Source organism: Leiobunum rupestre, chromosome 11 (assembly GCF_980474605.1).
Source record: "Leiobunum rupestre chromosome 11, qqLeiRupe1.1.hap1, whole genome shotgun sequence".
Classification (NCBI taxonomy): Eukaryota; Metazoa; Arthropoda; class Arachnida; order Opiliones; family Sclerosomatidae; genus Leiobunum; species Leiobunum rupestre.
Window position 1 is genome coordinate 34,182,775 of NC_143394.1, and position 25,851 is coordinate 34,208,625.

The 25,851-nt window shown below is 36.4% G+C and overlaps 1 long non-coding RNA gene across 1 annotated transcript; it reads left to right on the top strand.

Moving 5' to 3' along the window:
- Nucleotides 1-3,759: 3,759 nt before the first annotated feature.
- Nucleotides 3,760-21,810, top strand: LOC149922343 (uncharacterized). The gene is made up of 3 exons (XR_016477308.1): nt 3,760-3,900; nt 13,565-14,240; nt 21,350-21,810. It is a non-coding gene; the product is annotated as an uncharacterized LOC149922343 (long non-coding RNA).
- Nucleotides 21,811-25,851: the final 4,041 nt, after the last annotated feature.

Sequence of the window (25,851 nt, forward strand, 5' to 3'; positions counted from 1 at the left end):
GACTCTGGCTATTTCGAAAGTGGTAGACGTTCCTCTAGCCGAGAGAGATTTTATTACGCAATGATTGCCGCGATTTCGTCTGCCTTTTTATGACATTTAGTAGCTTCATCCGACACCCCCCCCCCCTTTTTTTTCTCACTTCGCAGCAGTTCAAGATAAGGACGAACGATCCTTAATGTTACGTGACATTTTCAAGTTTTTTTGGGCCTGTTTTGACGATTTCCGTGATAAATGAACTAAAAACGTCGACTTCTTTACCCTAATCCTTCGCGTCGAGTCGCTGACAGTTTAATCTTTTGGATTCAGTTCAGGATTTAAATTTATAATAAAAAAGTTTTTCCTGAATTTAGTTATTCGTTCCTGAAATGTTGCGCAATAAAAATAACGGTATACAGAAACTTCGTTGGAAAGTTTTCGTATCGCTACGATAATACTTTAAAAAGTTTTATCTATAATAAATTATGTGTAATTCAAATTTTTTTCAATTTTAGCATTTTTCAAAAGATATCATATTTCTTAAATATATGTTCATGTTAAAATAGGTTAACATGTTTCAATGTTTTACTTTTAAAAATAAAGATTTTTTTGGGAAAATATGATAATTTTCGGTGGAAATGATGTGGTATATTCCAAAGTAAATGAACCGAAGTTATCAGACTGCTATACTCCCCATGTTTGAGGCGTTTTCTTTATGAAGTTTCATTTACCTAGGCCGAAAAAACTTTTTGTTTTTATGAAATTATTTTTCATACATAGAAATAGCTATACCAACAATTCCCAAGTGCAATTTATCGCGTCGAAAGACGGGGATGGAAATTGGCTTTTATTTGACTCGATTTTCATAAAGAAAACGCCCTCCGATTCTGAGCACTATTTCAATAACTTCGGCTCATTTACTTCTGGTATATTGTAATATAAAGATTATAATTTAAAATTACTATAAATTTGTATCGAAATTTTTGTCAGTTTTTTAATTCACATTATAATATGTTTCTTATTAATTTAACTTCACTTTGTAAATATAATGGAATTAAAAAGGTTAAAATTAATAATTTTAGGTTGTAATTTTAAATTTTCTAAAACAATAATTTAAATTACAATAAATTTGTATTGGCATTTTTTAATTTTTTAAATTCATATAACAATATACCTTATTAATTTAATTATAAGACTTCCAATTTGAATTTGAATAAATTATGTAATTAAAAAAGCTAAATATTTTAACTTTAGGTTGTAATTTTTTATTTTTCTATGTACTAGAAAAATACTAAATTAAAGTTACACTAAAATTGATATTGGCATTTTAATCATATCGTAGTATGTCTCTTTATTAATTAAATTTCCATGAATATCAAATTCACTTTGTATAAATTATGTAATTGAAAAATCTAAATATAATAACGTTAATTGGAAATTGTTCAATATACTAGAAAATTAATTGATTAAAGTGACAAAAATATTGTATTAAAATTTTGGCCATTTTAATTCATACCGTAGTATATCTCTTATTAATTTAATTTCCATACTTTCCAATTTCACTTTGTGTAAATAATCTATTTATAACCAGCAATTTCGTATATTTTTGGTGGTAGTAGGTGGCTGAAAATTTCCTGAAGCCCTCGAGTTTTCGTGTTTTTCGAGTAAAGCGAAATTGAGAGGGCGGAAAAAAATATATTTTAAATATATATATATATATATATATATATATATATATATATATATATATATATATATATATTAATTTATTATACCGTGTGATCTTCTCCAGTTTCATTGTTTTTTTAGTATACTATACCATAGTAATTAATAAGTTCAATATTTAAAATCTATATACTTAACGAACTAATTTAAAATATTAAGGAAACGTTTTATACCAAGACTTTATTTAGATTAATGAGTACGTTCTAGTCTACCTATAGTCTATATTATAAGATCTTCCCATATGTAAAACGCCATCTAGTGTAGCTCTTAAGAACGTTTTGTTTATCTTTCGAAAAAATTACCATAATTTAGTTAAATTAAACTCCTAATTTAGATCGTGTAACTAAATAAGAGTAAGAAATATTTTTAATTCGTCATAAGTAGAAAAATAGTTGAAATGTTTTCAAATAATATGTCAAAAAAAATATTTTAAAACAAATCCACGACAGATGGCTTTACGGATTCAATTTGGATTTTGATTTTAAGTCAAGGCCTAGGAATCGTTCTCAGGAACCTATATACGTTCCTAATTATAGTTATAACCCTTACCCATAATCCCATATTAAAAAGCAACACTCAACTCAATTTATCATGGGTTTTAGCTATTATGACGCGTTTCTAAAAGTGTTTCTCATTTTTAATAAACTTAATCTAGAAGTCTTGACATTTAATTAACCACAAAAGGTTACTTGTGTAGTTAGCTTTCATTTAACTTCAATTTCCGTTACCGGTCATATTTCTAACTGAAATTAGGTCGAAACAAAATTTAAGCCTTGGCCAGAGTTGGCAAAAGCCCGGCAAAAACAGGTTTTTGCCGGGACATGTGGGAAAAACTGGTAAAAACCGGAAAAAAGTGGAAAAACTCTTTTCATGCTAAATTAATCATTGATATATCTAATAAGTCAGCGGTTCCCAAATTTATTTTGCTATGGAACCCTAAATTATCCACCTAATTCTGGTGGAACCCCAACTAATTTTTTTACTTATCTTAAAAGACGCTTGACACAAACAAAGATGGCCGCGCTGCGAATTCTCGGAACCCCTGTGATCCTTGGAACACCTTTTGGGAACCGCTGTATTAAGTGACTAATTTGGTCATTGCAAATAGGAGAGATGAAAAAAAGGCCAGGAGAAGAGTGAATAGAATAGAAGAATATACTGCTTTTATTATTTATTTTTTATTGAATTTTGCCACTAGAGGTGGAAAAACCATGGAAGTACGATTTTCCACACGGTTTTTAACAGGAAAACAATAGTTGGAAAAACCGTGGAAAAATCTAGTTTTTTCCAATTGTTTTCCACCCTTGGCAATATTGTTCCAACCCTGGCCTTGGCTATAATAACAACGAAATTGAGTCGTTTCAAACAGAACCGTCTCTTGAGTAGGGCGAGCGGGGCAGTGGCCCAGGGCGCCAAAGTTTTAGGGGCGCAAAAATCAAAGATTTTCATTTAAATTGGATATTGAAAAATTAAAAATTTCTTCCTAAGGTTCTGGAGGCGCCATTTTGTTTTTTTTTTGGGGCTAGGTACGGCTCTGGTTTCAAAATGACGTTTTTGCACGTGACCTTTACATTGTGAGGTATAGCAGGCTTTAATACCCTAACGTGGCGGCGTATTTTCACGCGCAAAATGAATTTTAAGATCCATTAATTTCGAGAAAACAAACCATTCGCTTTAGTGCAGCGCAAACACCAGAAAACGCGTACTACACTTTCCGATACACCGAATAGCCCGAGTGAAATAGTTACTAGTAAATATGTTGGGGATGGTAACGTCAGTGGGAGGAAACGGGAGGAGTATCCATTGACGTCACGTTCGCGGCGAAACATCGTCCGCCAGGGCGCGAAACGGAAATATAAAACGATATATTTCTTCGCCTTCCGAGATTCCGGCGGAGGAAAAAGGCCATCAGATATTTTGACCGAAAAAACCCGGCAGACATTTAAACGGGATTCAGCCAAAAATAAAGATAAAGAGAATTCGCATCGGGGGGACGGAACCGGGGGGGAGGACCGGGCTAAATATAGCTCGTTCCATCGACTGCGATGAAGAGGGAGAACACAAATTATTTTCCGAAGCTAAAGAGAACAATTGTGGCTACTCTGTCGCTCCCGGCCCAAAAGACAAGGAAGACAACTGGGACTCAATTAGATTTTAGACCAGGACGACCTCCAGAGTAACAGGACCGAAGAAAGGACCGTGAGTTTTATCGTTTGCTGGACGTGGAAAATGACTAATTTTTCAGCTTTCATCTATTAACTGGCGTTGGAAATGCCGTCTGGGAAATCAGCTTTTCTTCAACTGATCATTGGGACCAGTGACCGCTGAAGTTTACATTTATTAAACTAGTCATTAATTTTAAACAGAGCCCTTTCAATTACTAAAGGGAGAGCTTGGGGAAACGGATAAATTAACCGCCAAAATTTCAATTAATCATAAACAAATTCGATGAACTGTTTATTTATGGATATTATTTACGACTATGGTATGATTTAATATGCGACACCTAAGTTTTTATTCGGATAATTTTCGGATTTAGATTAAAAAAAATGAACGGAAAATTTATTATCCGAACGCCGAGCCCTAGGATGGTTTTATGGTCAAAGGTTCAATTATTCCCAAGATTGAGATAAATGAACTGGTTAGTAAAAAATAGTAAATTACATTTTGGAGAGTAAAACATTTTTCTTTTCAATAGCTCTTTATATAAAATACGAGAGGTCACGTGATCACGTTAGATTTATCATGCAGTTAAAGTTAGAGAGCGCGCGCATATTTTTGTTTTTGTTGAGCTCGCGCGAAAACGCACGAGACCCTCTACACGGAAATATTAGGAAGCGCGCGCTCCAAAAAATAACACTTTTTATACATGTATGCGTATATATTATTTTATAGATTTGTTCTTTCAAGAGCTATTATGTTTGACCAAGAATAAAATCTTCTTAACATGGTCATTATCCCTAAGTATAAATAAATTATTGGTTTGAAAATTAAATCAGTTTCATTATGAAGACTGATCACATTGTTTTATGACATTACAGCATATGTAACTCATAAGTATGCCTCTATATAGCATTTCCACTTTTTTCACCTACAAATATGGTAAATTCTTCTAATCCTGGTTTAATTGAAAAGGTTACTATGGAAACCAAATCTCGCGATCTTAGCTATAGGTTGTAAGAGACAAACGCTCCTTCTATAAACTCGATGACGCGTTTTTCGTCATGGAGGTGGAAATTACGTAGTTTACAATGAGTACGTTCAGTAGAGCTCAGCGCGTGGTCATCGGCTCAAAGAGTCACTTTTTTAGTTAGCGTAACGTAAAACGCGTAGGCACAAAGAAAAAGGCGAAATCGACTGTGGACGAATTATAGTAGAAGTTGGATATAGGCTAGCTAATTAACATTTAATTAATGTTTAATTTTCTGTGATAAATTTCGACCACTACACCATTTTCTTCAACAATTTCATCGTTAGTAATTTCATTAAGTATTAAATATTAAAGTTTTCGTTGTTTTTTTCGGTTTTCTGTCCCAGAAAGAAAATTTACCGCCATTTTCAAAAACGCCAATGACTAAAAGCGTGTTTTATTAAAAATAACTTCTTTTATGGCATACTTATGAGTGATTATGTTACATATATCTCCATCTAAGGTATTCATCGTCCAATTGGCTAAAATTCATCGCTCTATGAAACCAACGTTCACTTAGAAAAATAAAGTACCCTTAATTTAAAATGAATTCTAAACCAAAATTCACTAGTATATTATTACCAGTATCTAACAAAAAGAACCCCCCACTGGTAACGGCCAGGGCTTATTTTCGAGGAATTTATGTCAGACCCTAAAGTTACCCTTGGTTCGATACTAAACTCTGAGCGCTGTGAGTTTTGGTGGCGTTGTAATAAATTACTCCTTATCTCCGTATCACCGATATCGTGAAAGATTCCAGCAGAGAGAGAGAGCGCCCTAGCTCGAAATACGTAAACCGCTTCTAAAAATAGACAGGGCGTTATGCGGAGACGAACACAGCGTGGAAAAAAGAGTCAAGTCCGTGGTGATTAGCGTTGCCAATAGCTTTCCTTTTCTATATCGAGTACTGGCGTAAGGGTGCCTAGAAGATATACCGCCCAAGACGTACGACCTGAAATAAAAGCCACCGTGTCGATAATTCCCAAAAATTTTTTACCCGTTCCTTCAAGAGCAATTTTACGCCAAAGTTAACTCGACTATGAAACCTGTCAAACTTTCTTAGCGACAAAATAATTACGTCAGAAGTGGATCATATATATATATATATATATATATATATATATATATATATATATATATATATATATAATGAAATGTGTATTTGAAGTTTTAATTTGTATTGGTTCGTCGTCGCAGCTTAAAGCGACATTTTCTTGGTTGTCCAATCGAAAACATTTCAAATGCAATGTGGATGGCAACGCGTAGATTTCAAAAACTACTCGAACAATTTGTGTGAAATTTCGTATATAGATAGAATGAAATACTATACGGGTCATGACGAAGCCCGGTTTTTAAGATTTGAACTCTAACCCCAGATATTTGAGTTTGAAGGGAAATTAAAAAAACCTGATGACTTAGACCTCAGGTGGTGTCTTGGGTATTAGCCTAGCTGATTATTATTATTATTAAATAAATAAGAAAAATTAGTCCTATATTGGTGATCTCACCACCGGTCGCCATCTTAAAAACAAAACAAATATATAACCATTAACCTATAAATACTCCCTTCTTACTCCAACTCGTTTTTTTCGTCAAGATAGAATTGGAGTAATATGACGTCATAGGGCTACACTTTTGAACCTGCTCTAAAAACCCAGAACAGGCGAAAAAAACCACCTATTATAGACGCGTAATTATAACACTTCTTCACAAGTGCTTACTGAAAGCTATTCGCAACCCAGCCTCTATTGTGAGCTTCATCGTCACTAGAGAGTTATTTTCTTTTTCTGGTGAAGTCAGTCTGTGAATAGCCCTCGATACGATATTTTAAAAAGATACATACTTCTGGAAGATCATCATAAACTTATGGTCCTACCTAAACCTAAAAACCAACATAAAGCCTCCCAAAATTGAAAAGTGGTTGAAAAATCCTGAACTTATAGACACCGTCAAACCACCTTAAAATAAGAAACCGAAAACTCAATTACAAATTGTGTAAGAACCGAGGCAAATTTATAAAACTACACGATACTCCTTTCTTTGGACAATGGCCATTTGGAATTACAAATAGCTGAGAACTGTTTCACGAAACTTCCCACCTGTTCGTGTAAAAAATCACCCATAATTAGCTGAATCTTAACTTCTCAGACTACTTCGTATATTATATTCTCCACCACTCTGCCCTATTCGGCTTTCCGTTGCTACGCAACGCGTTTTGATAATTTTAATATTTAGGCTTAGTTTCTCTTTTCGGTGTTATAGTCGCGAGCCAGATTTCCCGCACGGTACTGACGAGTCCCAAATAGGACAAAACCGGTCTACCGTTGGAATTTCTGGATGTTTAATTTTAATTTATTAAATTTAGTTTTCCACTCGAAGACCTATTGGTAGGAGCTATTAGTAAGTTTTAAATTTCTTCAAATTTGTTTAGGGTTTAGCTTTTTTATCCCTTTTTATTATGGACTTATCTACTTATTCGCTAATTTTAACATCCATTGCAATGCAGTCCAAAGCCGTGGTTCCTTTTCACTTCCCCAAGACATTATTTTACCGAATGATTATAACAAATTCTGCTCTTCTTGAATTTGTGTCATTCCGTTATTATTTTGTAACATTATTTCCCACTCACGACCCACCCCTGAAATATGAATTTAGTTTGAACCCCATTTGACGACTTTCTGGCGACGCCACTGAGGTTAACTTAAACTATTTTCTCAACCATCTAAATTCTCCAAAGAACTTTAGAGTGACTGTGTGATAACGAATCGCGGTTTCTTAAATAAATAATAATAATAAGCACCACCTTATGCTTAAGTCAAGCGACTTTTGAAGCCATTAATTCAGGTGATCAGATTACAATGCGTAGGAGGGTGGAGGCAAGCCCTTCATTCCACGCGAGCCAACAGCTCCATACACTAACTCAACAAGTTTTAATGGAAGGGGAAACCCCGTAAACCAGTGGGGAGAGAACTTGCAAACTCAACGCGGAAGGAGTTGTTACTAGTTCTCACCCAGTACCACAACCTGGGATTGAACCCAGCTACTCTTGCTGCGAGGCGAAAGTGCTAACCACTCCACCACCCCACCTGAATAAGTTGACGGAAAATGCGTAATAAATTAGTATAATTTGTTTATCTTAGTTTAAGCTAGGAGCAACAAACACAACACCCCCCACAAGGAGAACGCAACCCGTCAAAAGTCGTGCATTTTCCATTGGCTAGACGCTTTAGCGCCTGCTGCCGTCGGAAGGGGAAAATTCGGAAATTGTCTTCCTCCCCGCCCGTAAAACGTTCAGCGTAGAGGCTCGTGACGCTCGTCCAATGAAATTCGTACACAACCCTTCGTTAGCGTATTTAAAGGCTAGCTGCGTTCTCCATGTGTTTGTTGCTCCTAGGTTTAAGCAAGTGTCGGCTTTTTTTTCAACAGATGTCGCTATCTTCGACATCAAAACAAGACAGCTAAGCTAAATTTTAGCCCAAACGGTGATACTTATACGTACCCCTTAGTGACGATAATTAACGCCTGATTTCTTTATATTTTAGCCATCTATAGATATTAAAATATAAATTATTTCCAGGATTTCCCAGCATTTTCTTCTGTTGGGAAAGTATCCACAGAGACGAAGTTTGTTCATCTGAAATAGCATTAGAAAAAACCCTCCAAGGCCTACTAAATTAGCGTATCAGTTGGTCACAGGGTTGGCAAAAAACCGGAAAAAAACAGGTTTTTGCCGGGACATGTGGGAAAAACTGGTAAAAACCGGAAAAAAACAGGTTTTTGCCGGGACATGTGGGAAAAACTGGTAAAAACCGGAAAAAAACAGGTTTTTGCCGGGACATGTGGGAAAAACTGGTAAAAACCGGAAAAAAACAGGTTTTTGCCGGGACATGTGGGAAAAACTGGTAAAAACCGGAAAAAAACAGGTTTTTGCCGGGACATGTGGGAAAAACTGGTAAAAACCGGAAAAAAACAGGTTTTTGCCGGGACATGTGGGAAAAACTGGTAAAAACCGGAAAAAAAACAGGTTTTTACCGGGACATGTGGGAAAAACTGGTAAAAACCGGAAAAAAACAGGTTTTTGCCGGGACATGTGGGAAAAACTGGTAAAAACCGGAAAAAAGTGGAAAAAACTCTTTTCATGCTAAATTAATCATTGATATATCTATTAAGTGACTAATTTGGTCATTGCAAAAAGGAGAGATGAAAAAAGGCCAGAAGAAGAGTGAATAGAATAGAAGAATATACTGCTTTTATTATTTATTTTTTATTGAATTTTGCCACTAGAGGTGGAAAAAACCATGGAAGTACGATTTTCCACACGGTTTTTAACAGGAAAACAATAGGTGGAAAAAACCGCGGAAAAATCAGGTTTTTTCCACCCTTGGCAAAATTGTACCAACCCTGGTTGGTCGTCGTAACAAACCCAAACTCAGAATAAAAACGTAATCAGGTCTTTCAAAATTAAAATAAATAATTAACTCTAATGCAGTTTTGCCGATTAGATAGATATTTTTTAAATGTATTTTTTGTACTTTTGCACCTTATTTCTGCATATTTTTAATTCCCATAAGTTTCGATAGATGGCGCTTACGTTTATTTTTTCGCAGAATTGTTTCAAATTGAAATAGAGAAAAACCATTATTTGGTAACATTGAGCATGCAAACATTTTGAAATTAATGGAAGTCGTTTTTCCCACAATTTAACGGACTATTAGTTTTGGAAGAACCTCTACCGAAAATGTATTTTGAAACTTAGAATTTAAATAACCCAAAAAAAATACAAAAGTACCAATTATGAAAACGGTACTCCAATGAAGGATACAAAAATTGATACTCATATTTGAGGTCACAATGAGGCCCTAAAGAAAGTTTCCGAAAGCAGTTTCTCTTTGGGACAAGAACGAAATCTCCTGAATGGAAGGCTGTAAACAATGGAAAAGAGGGAATTGAAGAAGTGAATTTCCAGTTTATCTCCGAACTAAAGACGATTAGCGAGAGCTCCTTCAAAAAGAAGCCTACTGTAAAATTTGGAAATTAATAGGCTTAGTAATCTTTATCTCTTTAAAGTGAAAAGCGAAACAGTTCTTCCGCGTCTTTTGAGCGAGTGTATGAGTCGCGTTCATCGGAGCGACGGGCTCCCCTTCCAAGGAGCAAACACAACCATTGTCGTATTACGCTTAAAGAAAGGATTGGGATGAAAAAAATTCCGCCGGAAATCTTCTGGAAGAGTTAAATGAGAGTAAATAAAAAGTTTTAAAACAAATACAAATTTTCAAGTTTGCCTTGGAGCCAAGTTTAGATTAATTATATAATATATTACCTTTAATATTTAATGTAAATAAATAGAATTGTAAGTCTGAAAACTTTCTGGAAAATTACCGAGCCTTTTTTCCGAAATAATTTCCTAATTTTTCCATGATTAGCCTAATATTGTTCGCAAATTTAAATTTCGCAGTATTTTCACCTCATTTTGTTGAATCCAAAAGTAACACTAAATCTCTAGACTAGGCTAGAATAAAAAGACTTAAAAAGTAATTGACGATTCAATGTTTTATTTTTCCCTAATTTGGAAAATTTTCCAGAAACGTTTCCGGAAAATTAACAACTCTAATAGAAACTATGACGTCATAGAACGTCACCCGTGCTTATTCTTGTAGATAAAATATTTTGGAACCTATATAGCCGCCATGGCTAAGGCTTAATAAAGTTTATTACCCTATATAAGCGAATATGTGGGGTGCCGGAGTGGTTAGCGCTTTTGCCTCGCAGCAAGAGGAGCCGGGTTCGATCTCAACTTGTGGCATGTAACATAAAATAATGGACTTATTGCATTTAGCCATTACATTAAAAAGTTCTTAGCTCTCGTTAATTATATTTCAAAAACCATAATTATTATTCCGTGGAAATCAGTTTATTTTTCTCCAGGGAGTGTTTCGGCATGTGGGGTAGTTTACTCCATATTCGACCATTCCCTAAGATTCCCATTGTGTGTGGGGGAGTGATGACTCCGTAGGCCTAGGGGTCCCGCTTCCCGCTTCCTCGCACCGAAGTCGTTCACTCTTGTCCGCTTAAAGCGAAAGCTGCTGCTGTCTTTCCCCCCTCGCGTAAAAAGTAATGCCATTGTATTTTAAAGTATTTCTACCGTAAAGTGAAGGTCACACGTGGCCATCTCCTTATCTTTCCTTCACCCCGCGAATACTTGTTCTTTCTTTCACTTTTCTAAATATGGTTTGCCAGCGGATTTATAAATGTATCCCACATGTTGAAAAGTGTCGCGTATGTTTCCCACATGTTGAAGGTGTACCGATGGTACTGTGTTCCCCATATGCCAAGAGATTTTCCACGTGCGTGTCCCAGGTGTAAGGGGTGTAACCCCTTCACCAATTGGGTAATAAAAGGTCAGCCCCTTGCCGACGATTTGGTATTGAAAACAATGACGCTCCATTGATGGACAGGAGGCTCGAACATAACTAAGCTGCAGAGCCGATAACCCTAAGTTTTTCCTAAGGCACGCTTGGAACTCGACTTCTACTCGGAGCTGAAAGCTTGCCTACTACGATCGCGCCAAATGACATAACTTTTGTCCTAAGTGGTCTAATATCAGTTGTGCTCGGTCTCCGGTTAAACTTAGCCGTGGACTCTCATAAAAATCTAACTCGCTGAGTCAGTCGATCCGACCGTGCGTCGGCCCAAGCTATTGCGCGGGCAGGTAACGCTGGTGCGTGAGCGAGTGATCCAACTGTGTCCAACAAGATCTCCAATGAGTGCGCTGCCGCAGTGAACCAATGCAAGGGGACTGATGACTAGGTATAGAAACCGTTGACTTTTAATGTAAATATTGGGGGAGTTGATGTATGGGAAATTGTTTATGTTTGAGTGTTTAATTACTGTTTGTTTCCCCCTATTAAACCCTGGTAAAACCATTTAAATCTACGCTATCTCCAATAGTGAACGATACGCGTTTCACCCGGGAAGTACTTAATTGTAACGGCACAATAGGTAAGTTAGCCATGGTGCGATCAACCCTTTATTGCGAATAGAAGGTTGCGTGTAAAGGTTACGTTACAGCTAAGACCATTTACACCTGGACTACAATGCCAACGTTATAACTCCGATTTCAGAGTGTCCGCTACAAAACACCACCAAGTGGAGAAAATCCGCGAAAATAATCCACAAACACGCAGCAACCCCCCCTTTTTTGATACCCCTTCTTTAGGAGGCTAACGGTTCGCGCTCTCTTCCGCTGTTTTTCTCGGACTCGAGGCTCCTATTCATTTCCAGCGGGTGGACGAATATCTAACACCATGATAAAAATGATTAAAAACATTTCCTTAAAAAATTAGAAAATTCACAATTAAACATACCTTCAACAAGTTCCCAAAACGTTGTAGGTGGAATTTCAATAAACTTTGCCATGTGGTTTCCACTTAAGCCTTGACGCCGTAAATAACGGGTGAAAATTGGTCACGACTCGCGGGGAGACCGAGTAAAATGTCGGGAGAGGAGGGCGACGCTATGAGCGAAAGGAGCGCGAAGTGAACGCGTTTTTTCAGCCTGAATTCACTTGTGAACGAGAGTTGCCTCTAAATAACGATGGTGGCGTTGGGGTAGCGGCGACATTAGCCTAACAACAACGCCTACCTTCATTGCAGTCCAGGTGTAAATGGTCTTAGGTTACAGGCACTGGGTGAAATATCGGAACAACTCCTTCCACGTTGAGTTTGCAAGTTCTCTCCCCATTGATCCTAGGGGTTTTCCCCCGAGTTCTTCGGTTTCCCCTTTCCATAAAAACTTGTAGAGGTTAACGGTAATATAGTAAGTGTAGGGAGCTGTTGGCTCGCGCGGCATGAAGGGCTTGCCACCACCCTCCTACGCATTGTAACCTGTTTAAAGGCATTATAAGTCGCTAGATGACTTGGGCAGCTGGGTCTAAGGTGGTGTCTTGGGTATTAGCCTAGCTGATTCGCTGATTATTTTAAAATAACTATTTTGCAATGTACTGAAGCATAATGTTACTTTCCAAACAATGAATAACCTTAATATGACGCCATCAAGTGATCTTCCCCAGATGGACTATAAAGAAGACTGATTTCTTGCTTTGTTTCTCCCTGATTACCTTAAAACCTTATCATAAACCAATCATATTCTCCGTTTGAAATAAAACGAACGAAAGACGCGGACCATAAGAAAATATAAACTTCATGGTTAGTACATATTTTATTTATAAAAGTTAAAATATTGCGAGCTTTCGGGTGTGACACCCCTTGTCAAGCGTACATGATCAACTAAAATGATTAAGGTTACATTAAATTATTACAATTTCTTTTAGTTTTTAACTCCTCCGAATTTGTTATACATATCTTACCCTTATCTAACTTGTAAGTTTAATTGGCCTTCATTGTTTTATAACATTCGTTTCTTTAAAGTCTCTTTTAAAATAAATTTATTCCCGTGCAACTATTTCTCCTTGTTTAAAGTCAATATTATGACCTTGTGTAGTCCACACGTGATTGGCTATCCCGCTGTGTTTTCCACCTAATGCTATACATTTTTTACGTTCCGCTTTCCGGACTTTGAATTTTCTTTTGGTTTGGCTTTTATATGATTTTTCACACTCGCAGCTAACAATACCCGTTTTGTTGTTTATAATTAATTGATACTCGTTTTTTTCAGTAATACTTCAAACTCAACCTTTAAAACGTTGACCATCTTTTGAAAAGTTCGACTCCAGTCCTCCCCCATAGAAAGCCCCATCTCGCGGTCCAAATCGGTACCGAAATGAGCATTCTCTATCTACAGAGTGGAAGCCTCAGCCATGGTCCAGCCTCAGTACTTCTCCTAGTACACCAGAGTGCTGAATTCGCAATTTTCCGTGGGTTAAGCCGCAGTGGGCGGAAATTTCATGACAGCGAAGGCGGCGATAAAGGGCGAGATGGCCTGGTCAAGCTTTGTTGAGCGGGAGGCTCGTGGAAAATTTTCCTACCTGGGTCGATTTATTCATATGGCTCCGGAACGTACCGCGAACAAAGTTTACCACTATCTACGGGCAAAGGGTCTTCCAACCGCGTGGATCAAACGAGTTGAAACCATGGATCGGGCATACGGTTACGGTCACTCCCGCGGAGAGGTGAAGATGGTGGACGATTGGAACAAAGTTGTTGTCAAAGCGGTTCGGGAAAACTCCAACACGAAGTGGCGGCAAGAAATCGACAAACACCGGAGTGTCTCCTTGTATAGCAGAAAGGAAGAAGCCAAGGTCGAGATTCACTAGGTGGTTTTTTTTTCGTCTGTCCCAGGACAAAAAGTGTACACTTTTTAGCCTAAGACGTTTTATTCGCCTGTTCTCGGGGTAAGATTTACCCTGTCCCGAATTTTGTTCGCTTGTTGCAGAGCTCAAACGTTACAATTTTTACTCCTCCTCGAAAGGAGGTGTAGAGGGCGTAATCTAGCTTATATAGAAAATTCGTCTGCATAAATGTCGTTTCACGAAAACATAATGGGTTTCGAACATCTTCACATGTGGCAAGCTTTTAATAACGAATATCCAATTGTTAAATGCTATTTAAAAGTAGCTTGATGACTTAGGCCTAAGGTGGTGTCTTGGGTATTAGCCTAGCTGATTATTATTATTATTATTAAATAAATAAGAAAAATGAGTCCTATATTGATGATCTCACCACCGGTCGCCATGTTAAATACAAAACAAATATATAACCTTTAACCTCTAACTACTCCCTTCTTACTCCAACTCGTTTTTTCGTCAAGATAGAATTGGAGTAAAATGACGTCATAGGTCTGCACTTTTGAACCTGCTCAAAAAACCCAGAACAGAACCACCTACTATAACAACGACAGGCCGAGTCACCTTCTCTTTCTCGCTCGAACGGGAGCGCTCCCAACCACCGCCAGGTTCGCGGACATCTTCGGGGGAAATCCGGAATGCCCGCTCTGTGGTTGGTCAGTATCTTTTGGGCTTAGGATCGGGGAGTGCGAATTGGCAAGATCTAGTCGTGACAAAATGAATTCTGGGGCGTTGGGGACAATTGAGAACTAAACTAATACAAAAAATGTATTCCCTCTTGCAAATGCATCCATATATAAGCTGTAAATATTGTAAATAGCTTTATTATTTTTCATATCCTTCTTTTTGTTTTATTTTTACAATTTCTTTAGGTTTTTTTTGCCAAACGGAATTATTGTATATAACTGTTTTTGACGATGGCTAATACAAGTTATAGTGTAACTCGTGGATCCATATTTATGGTTTCCTCCCTGTTATAAAAGGGATTTGTTTTTTAACAAAGAGTTAAAAAATATGCATTAATTCATGCTGCGGGTGGAACACTTCTACAGACGCTACTTTGGCCATTTATTCCGTTATTTAATTATCGGTTAACTAATTTTGGTAAGAACCAAGATACGCACTTGGTTTCCGCAATAGCAGACGACGATTTCAAACCGAAAATGAAAATAAAGACCGAGAAACATCCATCTAGAATTTCTACAAATTCTAGCTGGATAATTAAACAAGACGTACGACGGTCTGAATACACACAATCCTCGTGATGTGCTAAGTTTGTTTGAGATATACAGAGCAACCTACAACGCCGGTGACATAACCAATATATATCCACGTCCATACTTATGACCTTACTTAGAAATTTAGAATTAAAATTAATCAACGTAATTGCAATTCTAGGTTATATGGAAACCACAGCTATTCAAAAATATAACTTTCATGAAAATCGGACTTAAATTAAGGAACGTTATGTCGACTTTCAGGCGGAAATATAAAACCAGGAACATTGGGGTCCCTTAAATTACCCCGAAAACCATACTTAACATTAATATTTACTGATATATCCGAAGGGATAGTTCCGCTGAATCCTAACCTATCCAATAATATTTTTTTAACGTTACTGGACTTAATTTTTAACAAAATATCTACCACACAAATCCAAACTACCGAAAACGGTAAATTGGGCAAATTCCCAACTTCTTGGGCTTCGATTTCAAAAATTTATGAAAGGCTATCAATGGCGATGTATGTACCCTCGAACGAGATATCATTGACTATTCTAGCCCTAACCGTTAACGAGTTATGCGCGACACGGCGGCATCGGGATCGGCGGCAACGGCTACACTGTACGTGAGACTAATACACACAAATCCTTAGGATTGTGTGTAAAAACGGATTAAATAGCCAAAGCAGCGCCTGTAGAAGTGTTCCACCCGCAGCACTCTGGTGTACTAGGAGGAGTACCGAGACTGGACCACGGCTGAGGCTTCCACCCTGTATATGATTTTTTACACTCGCTGCTAACAATACTCGTTTCGTTATCTATAATGGTTTTAGGTTTGTTACCTCTCCGAGGGGACTTTGTACCCTAGGAATGGTTATACAACCACCGTGTCTGTCTGTCTGTCTGTGGGTCTGTCTGCCTGCGAACGGGTTCGCATTTTCGGGGCAAAGGGTTTCTTAGAATCAGGGAAAAGGTTTTTCCAAAAGCGCCCTCTTTTTGTAATTGGGTGTATGGCAATTTTTTAATCGGCCGGGATTCGAACCCGAGCCCTCTTGCACGACAGGTGAACGTTCTACCGCAGAACCACGGATACAGTTACGCTTCACTGAAAATTAAAAACTCTTCCGAGGAGAGGTATATTTTGGATTGCCAACTTGATTTTAATTAGGATTGATGCGAGTGTATTGCATTTTTTATTTATTTACATCAATATTTTTTAATTGTCTAATCGTTTTTTCAGTAATACTTCAAACTCAACCAAAAGTTCGACTCCTCCCCAATTGAGAGCTACATCTCGCGGTCCAAATCGGTACCGAAATGAGCATTCTCGATCTACAAGAGGGACAAAAATTTCAAGATGGTGGAAGTTTAAGGAGCGAGAAAATGGAAAGTGGCGAAAGGCCAAGGTTAACCAACAATGGCGCGAAGATCCGATTCTGTTGTTGTCCCCGATACCGCTTAAAACTCTGTTTTCTTTTACGACGCTAGCCGTATAACGAGATAGCGTTTTGCCAGAGATCGGACGGTGTGACAATGACTTACATCCTTCGGCGGACCTTTTTTGGCTGCTAACCAAAATTCCCTCCACTTTTATTATTATTTTTCGAGTTCGCAGCCGATTTTTCTCGCCGCCAGGGGACGCCGCCGCTACCCATCCTTCGATATAACAATAAGAAAATATAGCCATGAGGCGGTACCACCGAAGCGCTGTTGAATTTATTATTTCGACGACAACCCTCGAGGCCCAAACAGATACCACTCGGTAATTTACAAAACCATATCGCACTTTGTCGCACTCCTCCTCTCGTAAAAATATACCGTCCACGCTTTGATGAAACACAACTCGCACACAACACTTTTAGGATATCCTTGACCCATATTTTGAGATTTAAAAAAAGTATGATTCGAATCTGCAAATTTTCGGTAATCAAAAAATGTTTTTATTTTTAGATTACGAAGGGAGATTCAATTTTCTTGTCTTTGGTTGAAATAGGTGTTTCCATAAAATAAAACAAAAGAGCTTAATCTTTTTAGTACTTTATTGGCACGCGCGTTTCGCACGTGGACTCACAATTCCAAAATCTTTATCGACTCCAGCGCGTGCTCTCTATCTTCAATAATTATATCTAGTGACGTATTTGGACGCATATGTTTCCATGGCGTATTTGGACGCATATGTTTCCATGGCGTATTTGGACGCATATGTTTCCATGGCGTATTTGGACGCATATGTTTCCATGGCGTATTTGGACGCATATGTTTCCATGGCGTATTTGGACGCATATGTTTCTACTTCGTATTAAGTGTTTGATTGGCGACTTGCACAGAAATACTGGTTAAATCAAAGGACAACGATATTTCGAAAGTGCACAAGAAAATTTTATTAAAATTTATTTAAAACATTATTTGGACACATATGTTTTTATGGCGTATTTGGGCGCATATGTTTTTATAGTGCATTTGGACGCATATGTTTTTATAGTGCATTTGGACGCATATGTTTCCATCGCGTATTTGGACGCATATGTTTTTATAGCGCATTTGGACGCATATGTTTCTATGGCGTATTTGGTCGCATATGTTTCCATGGCGTATTTGGACGCCTATGTTTTTATAGCGCATTTGGACGCATATGTTTCCATGGCGTATTTGGACTCATAGGTTTCTATGACGCATTTGGATGCATATGTTTCTATAGCGCATTTGGACGCATATGTTTCTATGGCGTATTTGGTCGCATATGTTTCTATGGCGTATTTGGACGCATATGTTTCTATGACGTATTTGGACTCGTATTCAACGACTATTTTTCTGTGACGCAAGTTTTGAGGGTTAACTTTTAACTTCCTTAAATTATTACAGGGACGAAAGAAATTTAAATTTTTAGTATTTTGTTTTAGGAAATAAAAATGGGTCCCAAAATCCTTCTTAGGGACCGAATAGTTAAAAAAAGGGGAGGGGGGGGGCATCCTTCCTATATTTATACTATCTAACCCAAACATCCTAGCACCGCCACTGTAAAATAGCTGCTAACATTCCATTATCTGTGAACTTAATATGACGTTGGATATTGAAACTGTCTTATGAATGACGACTTATTAATTCATTGCTGCGTGTAAAAAACACTTAAAGTGAAAGTCGGCTCTAGCATTGCCACTTGTATTATGAAAAGGTCCCTGTTATTCGAGATCTATCCGATTCTCCGAAAAACGTGAATTAGTGGAGAGCGTGGAGCCATCTATTAATGGCAAAGGAAGCTAAAGTTCAAAATAGCCAAATAATAATGTCGTCAGAGAGCCATTGTCTAGAGTATTACATTTAGACAAATGATACTCTATTTAGTGGGCTTTAACCTAATTTATATATGCCATGTAAAAATATTGTTTAAAATTACTGTAATTTTTGTTATTGACCAATTTACAAACGATCCAATCAACGCGAGGGGTACCTATAAGTACTAGCCTTTTGGGTCAAAATGTAGCGTAACTATTAAACTATCTTTTGTTTTGATGACGACGATAGGGGCATCTATTGAAAAAATAGCTACGACCTCGAGCCGACACTCGCTTTAAACTAAGAAAAACAAGTTATACTAATTTATTACGCATTTTCACTCGACTTATTGTGATTTTTCGCGCGGTTGTAAGAGCTTAAAGTCGATTTGAGTTATCAACAACTTGGGCCCGGTGGTAAAGCAATTTTTCTTTCGTCTAGATAATTCGTTGTTTCTCTTTCGATCGTGTGTATACGGGGGTGATATCGGCTTGGCGGTTACACGCGATCCAAAGGCTTAACGCCAAAGCGTGTGCCGACGAATCTCATAAATAAAGCTGGCATATATTTCTCGATATAATAGCGCTTTCACTGTGTTAGAGTGGTCTCGGAAATTGCGCAATTTGGAACAGTTAGAGCCTCCCCAGAAAGAGACGCCGGAGACTGCTGATCGGTAGTCACAAAGAACCCCCGTTCGGTTATGCGAGGTTCGCGTGTCTGGAATTCAAAATTAACTTAAAACAGCCCGTCAACGTGAAAGCTGCCGCCATCTTTACTTCGTTTTACGAACTCGGATGAGGCAATAGTCGGAGCCAACCGCTGACGTCAAAGTTTTTTATTTCATTTTTCGTTTTAATAGCTGGCTTTCGCCGTCGAGTTTTAAACGGAAAAGGCCTTATGATATTAGTGATCTGAGACCTCCCAGCCAAAAGGTTCCATTAAAATTTCAAAAGAAATTGATTTTGGCTTAGAAGAGTCAAAAACTTCCCTTTACACTTATTTTAATTTTCATTTATCGTTCCTTTTTTTAATAAAAAATTCACAAGCTATATTATAAATTAATTTATATTTTATGGTCATTGTTGTACAGACACGAATATCATCGGTTAAAACTGTGGGTAGTTTCACAATGGGCGCCGCCATTTGGTCTTAAGCCTTGTCAAAGCGAAGGATCTATTGGACAGCTTCATATTCGTTATATCGCAGCTAGGGTTATATTAAGAAAGTATAACAAAGTACCAAATTTTACGTTTCATGTCATATGATCTGTAACCGCGGTCTAAAAGCGATCGAATATATACTGCGGCATTAATGATTTTTTAGCAATAAGCCGTACAACTATCGCCATCTGATGTTAATATAACGAAAAATTCCGTGACTTATTTAGTATTTAAATATATGTGATATATAAACATAGTGGAATAAAAATGTAGAATTTAAGGTATAGGTGATATATAAACATAGTGGATTAAAAATGTAGAATTTAAGGTATACATGTATATGTGATATATAAACATAGTGGAATAAAAATGTATAATTTAAGGTATATGTGATATATAAACATAATGGAATAAAAATGTAGAACCTAAGGTATATGTGATACATAAACATAATGGAATAAAAATGTAGAATTTAAGGTATATGTGATATATAAAAATAGTGGATTAAAAATGTAGAATTTAAGGTATTTAAATATATGTGATATATAATCATAGTGGAATAAAAATTTAGATTAAGGTATTTAAATTTATGTGATATAGATAAACCTAGTGGAATGAAAATGTAGAAATTATAGTATTTAAATGTATGTGAAAGATAAACATATGTAGTGGAATAAAAATGTATAATTTAAGGTATTGAAATAAATATTACGACATTAAATGGTTTTTAAGTTTAAATTAAGCGAGTTAAATAGAATATGAATCTTGCAATGAATTTACTACCATAAGTTTATCATTACGTTTCATTATACGAAATGTAACGTTAAAAGGAACCACCTATGGACTGCATTGCAAAGGAATGATAAAATTAGCGAATAAGTAGATTAGTCCATAATAAAAAGGGATAAAAAAGCTAAACCCTAAACAAATTTGAAGAAATTTAAAAATTTACAAATCACTCGTACCGATAGGTCTTCGAGCAAACAAAAATTTGTAAGTTTTCAAATTTCTTCAAATTTGTTTAGGGTTTAGCTTTTTTATCCCTTTTAATTATGGACTAATCTACTTATTCTCTAATTTTATCATCCTTTGCAATGCAGTCCATAGATGGTTCCTTCTAACGTTACATGTCGTATATACTATTATCCACCTTTATTTCGGTTATCTTACGCCCTTGTTCAAAATAATTAACTTAAATAATAATAATAATATAATAATAATAATCAGCTACGTTAATACCCAAGGCCCAAGTCGGCTATCGACTTATAATGCCATTAATTCAAGTGGAAGAAATGCAATGCGTAGGAGGGTGGGTGCAAGCCCTTCATGCCACGTGAGACAACAGCTCCCTACACTAACTATAACCGTTCAACTCTACTCGGAAAAAACCCTTTAACCAGTTGTGAGATAACTTAAGGCCGAAGGAGCAGTTCCGATATTTACGATAATAGTTAAAGATTTATTTTACTATATACCATATGGTGTCTTTATTTTTTTTCTAGATTTAATTGAAGATTAGAATTGGCCCACACAAAAGCTGAAAAACAAAAGCCAAGTCTAGTGATGGAATATTCTTTTGGGAAAAAAAGGGTGATTTCAAGATCAATTTCACGCCTTTTCTCTTCCGAATAGAATGTGGTCTCGCGTGGGCTCTCATCGAACTGACAACGACAGAAGCGCCATCTGCACTCGCCCATTTTCAAAGGAGCTTATTACGTCACCGTTCCGACAGACTTAAGATCAACGCCAATTTTAAGTTCAATAAAAGCTCGATCATAAAATAAAAAAATGTGGCGTCGATCCAATAAATAAAAAAATGTCCATTATTATTCAAATAGCGTTCTATATAAAGTTACCCTAAGAGTTTATTTCCATTATACGTTATTTACTTTACAAGTCGATACGTCACCATGTTATTTAAAAAATAAATGGAATTGTAATGGCGTCTACAGCGATGACTTAACCGAACTACAAAAACCTTTTAACAAGTTTAAATCACTCTTATTATGTTTAATGGACTTTACAATTTTAATTAATTACGTTTAATTCTTATTTCTTTGTTAGTGTTTATATATAAAGTAATTTTCCCCATTAAAAATTGAATATTTAATTTTAATTCGTATGTACCAAGTCACGAAGAATTGTTGTTTCAAGTCACCAACAAGGAGACTACCCGAGGTGGTTATCACCGATTTTGTTGAAACTCAGGGGTTAGGTAGACCATATGGTAGTATGAAAATTGCCAAGGGAAAAGTTGCAATGGGCTTTACTTTTGATCTCTCAAAACACAAAAATCTCCATTTAAAAAAGCATGGCATTTTCTCGCTCGGTTAAAAAATTTGAAAAAAAAAATTAAATTTTCAGAACTTACCCAAAAAATGAATTTGACATAGGATTTTGGGTAAAATTGATCAAGGATCTTGGATAAAATTGATCAATTTTGCTTAATTTTTAACAAAATTTGGGTAGCCGGGAAAATCTCATGCTTTTTAAATGCAGAGGTCAAAAACATTTTCGGTTGCCATGGGAAAACTAAAGCCCATTGCATCATTTCCCTTTGGGAATTTTTATACTACCATAAGGTCTACCTAACTCCCGAGTTTTAACCAAATCGGTGATAACCACCTCGGGTAGTCTCCTTGTAAGTCACGAATAGTTGCTGTCTCAAGTCACTAACTCACGAATAATTGCATTTGATCAAAACAAGTAAAATTTGATCAAACGTTGATATTTTTTTTTGTTTTTCCAAATTTTAAAAACATGAGATATTTTACCAACTATAGCCCTATTGCTCGTTTTTCCTTAGAAATATAATTGTTTATCAACTTTTGGTCAAATTTGATCAAACCCTGATAACTTATTTTATTATTAAAATCATTATATCGATTAGGAAAAAGCTAAAACAAGCTTTAAAAAGCGGTACGTAAAATTAAATTACAGAATCAGACTAAACACTATAAATAAAAAAATTAACTTAACTAAACTAAAGTTAATTTATTTCAACGCAGTATAATACAACGAATTTATCTATACAGGGTGTTTCAAAAGATTATGGCAAAATTTTAAGGAGTTGTAGCCGCAGGGACTTTAAATACAATTTGAGTTTACTTTTTTACGCTGGTTAACTCGATTTTTTTACAAAGTCCTTTTTTACCTATCTCACGAACCCAAACCTTAATGTACGCGTTTCCCTGCTGCTTGGTTTTGCGCTTGTTGCAGCCTACTTCCAGGGGCTAGTAGGCCACACTTTGAAGCTCTCTGGCGCTCTTTTAATTCATCGTAGGAAAATGGGAAAAAACAAGTATACTTCTCAACTCACCGCCTACAACTCCTTAAAGTTTTTCCATAACCTTTTAAACCCCCTGTATATAGTAAAATCAATATATCGATTGAGTAAAAATAAAATACAATTAAAAAATACAGTACATAAAATTAACCTATACAATAAGAATAAACACTGTAAGGAATAAATAATTAATTTTACTAGTTAAAATTTAGTTTCCGTTTAATATGAGTAATAGAGAGATATCACCACCAGATGGCGCCACTTTACTTGGTCTTGGCGAATTGTCTCCGTGAATCGGAAGAAAATAGGAATTGTAAATTATAGGAATGTTAAATTGGTTCAAGAAACGCAGCGAGCGTCTAATTCCGCTTTGGTGGCGCATCAAAGGCCTGATTTACCTAATTGACTTTGGGTTTCCGCTTTTGGCCAGCAGGGAAATTATGTCTCTCACCGATTCGAAGTAACAAAATGTATAAAGCGATTATCTCATGGCATTATTTAACAAACAACGGAGTTTATTCTGGAACTTTTCCTTTAATGAGCGTTTCTAATTCCCAACAGGGAAATTAAAATATATCTAAAGCGGATCTAGTTCAGAAAGCGAATTCGCTTAATCGTATTGAACTTTGTAGTCATTTATAGCTACTACTCGACGAAACGCATTATTATGTAGCATTTTCAAACGCATGTCGCTTATAATTAGACGCTCTTATCGGCAATCCAGGCTCTCAGCGTATCAGTCGGGTAATTTGTGTAAGAATCGATCTGCTAGCGACTAGATTGCGGGAAATTCCCCTTAATTCCCCGAGAAGTAATTTATTACCATTATTTACTTTCCCTTAGTTTGGAATTAATTGCATTTTCAATCTAATACCCCTCAACGGTAGATCTCTTAAAAGTTATAGCTACCCGACAGTCGTAATTACCGTTTAGCAAAATTGTCAAGTTAGCTAAGTAAGGTATTCGCTTCTCCCTGAACACTGGTGCGCGACGGATGGAACACTTCTACAGGGGCTAGTAGGCCAAATATATACTATTCCGGAAAAGTTTCAACTACATAATAAAAGAATTAGAGTTATAACAATTGGCAAAATAAACCATTTAAACGCAAACTAATTCGATTTAATTTGTTTCAAGTAGAATTAAAACAGTAACAAACGTAAACTATAACTTCATTTAAATTTAAATCTTGGTTTAAATGGTTAATTTTGCCAATTGTTAAAACTCTAATGCTTTTATAATGTAGTCGAAACTTTTCCGGAATAGTATATTTTTTTATTGATTCGATTTAAATCAATATTTAAATTTAAATGTAGTTATAATTTACGTTTGTTACCGTGTTAATTATACTCGAAACAATTAAAAGTCACAAATAAGTTAAATTAATAATGATTTAAATTTTAGTTTATGTCACCGATGGCAGTCAAAATAAAACAAAAATAAAAGAGCTAAATAATGACCCTGTTTTAGCACTTTTAATTAAAAATTCCAACTTTTCAACAGTTCAACAAAAAAATCCTCGATTTTAAAAGTTCCAATCTCTAGAGTTTTGGGGCGAAAAAATACTGGTAATAAAAATAGATGAACCTTAACAAATCAATGTAGCTGAGAATAAAAAATAAATGTTTATAGGCGTTCGAATTTTTTTTAAATAAGGTGAAAAATGGGCATCGCGGCAACAGTCAATAGAGGGACATAAAAAGCGCTTTGCGCCTCTTTGGGAAAGACCAAAGCCAATAAATAAGAATGTGGAAAACCCCGCGCACACCATTTGATGAGATTTTTTTCCTCCATCCGATCCTAAAAGGCAGCTGTAGGTATTACTTTGAGTTACGCAACGACCCCTCCCTATCGCGAGGTATCAGGGGATTTTTTAAAGCCCGCGAAAACACCGTTTGAAGGCTATTATATATAGGATAGAGAAAGGGGACCGGGTTTTGTTCATTTTGAGGTAAGACTAGCTCCGAATTCTTGGCATTCCTGGGACACGCTGCCTCTATCAGTATAATATCATCTAAATTCATTAAACACAGCGAGTATATATAACACAAGGATTTACGTCATCATCAAACGAGAATTAAACCTAAGACTAAACCTAAGCCTCGGTAGAGATCAAATAAAAGGGGTTATAGAATAAGTTTGCCCATTCTCTCGGGCTGCTTACCTTACGTATCAATCCTTGTAGGTATTTCTAAATTAGTTCTTCGCTTATTCGGGGGTCCTACGTATATCGCGAACCCAAGCGGCTTTTATAAGCGACAATTTCTCGCTAAGAATATGACCTACTAAGGTATACAAAAAAATGAAAAATGTACGTCTAGAGCGTGGAATCTAATAAGGTACCCGCCTTAAAGAACACCCAAGCCCCAAATTATCTCTACTTAATTTTATTTTCATTTTCGGTGCAAATAGGGTCTATAAGACATTCTATCGCTGGTGCCTACATCCTCGAGTATGAGTTTAATTAGTCCACGTTCTTCACCCAACCAATTTCGGTATTTCCAAGCCCTATTTACCAATGGTCCTGGGCAGAAAAATTTGGTGGTGTAGTCTAAGCGAGGTAAAGTGAAAAGGTGAGATAAAAGCGCGTAACGTGTATCAATTTGCCGCCTTTTGATAAGACGTTGGGCGAGCAATCTCTCGACTATAGTTTATGTTTGTATCTATTGGCGTAATTCCAAAAAAGCTATCAACTCTCTTTCGCTCTTTTTTACACGG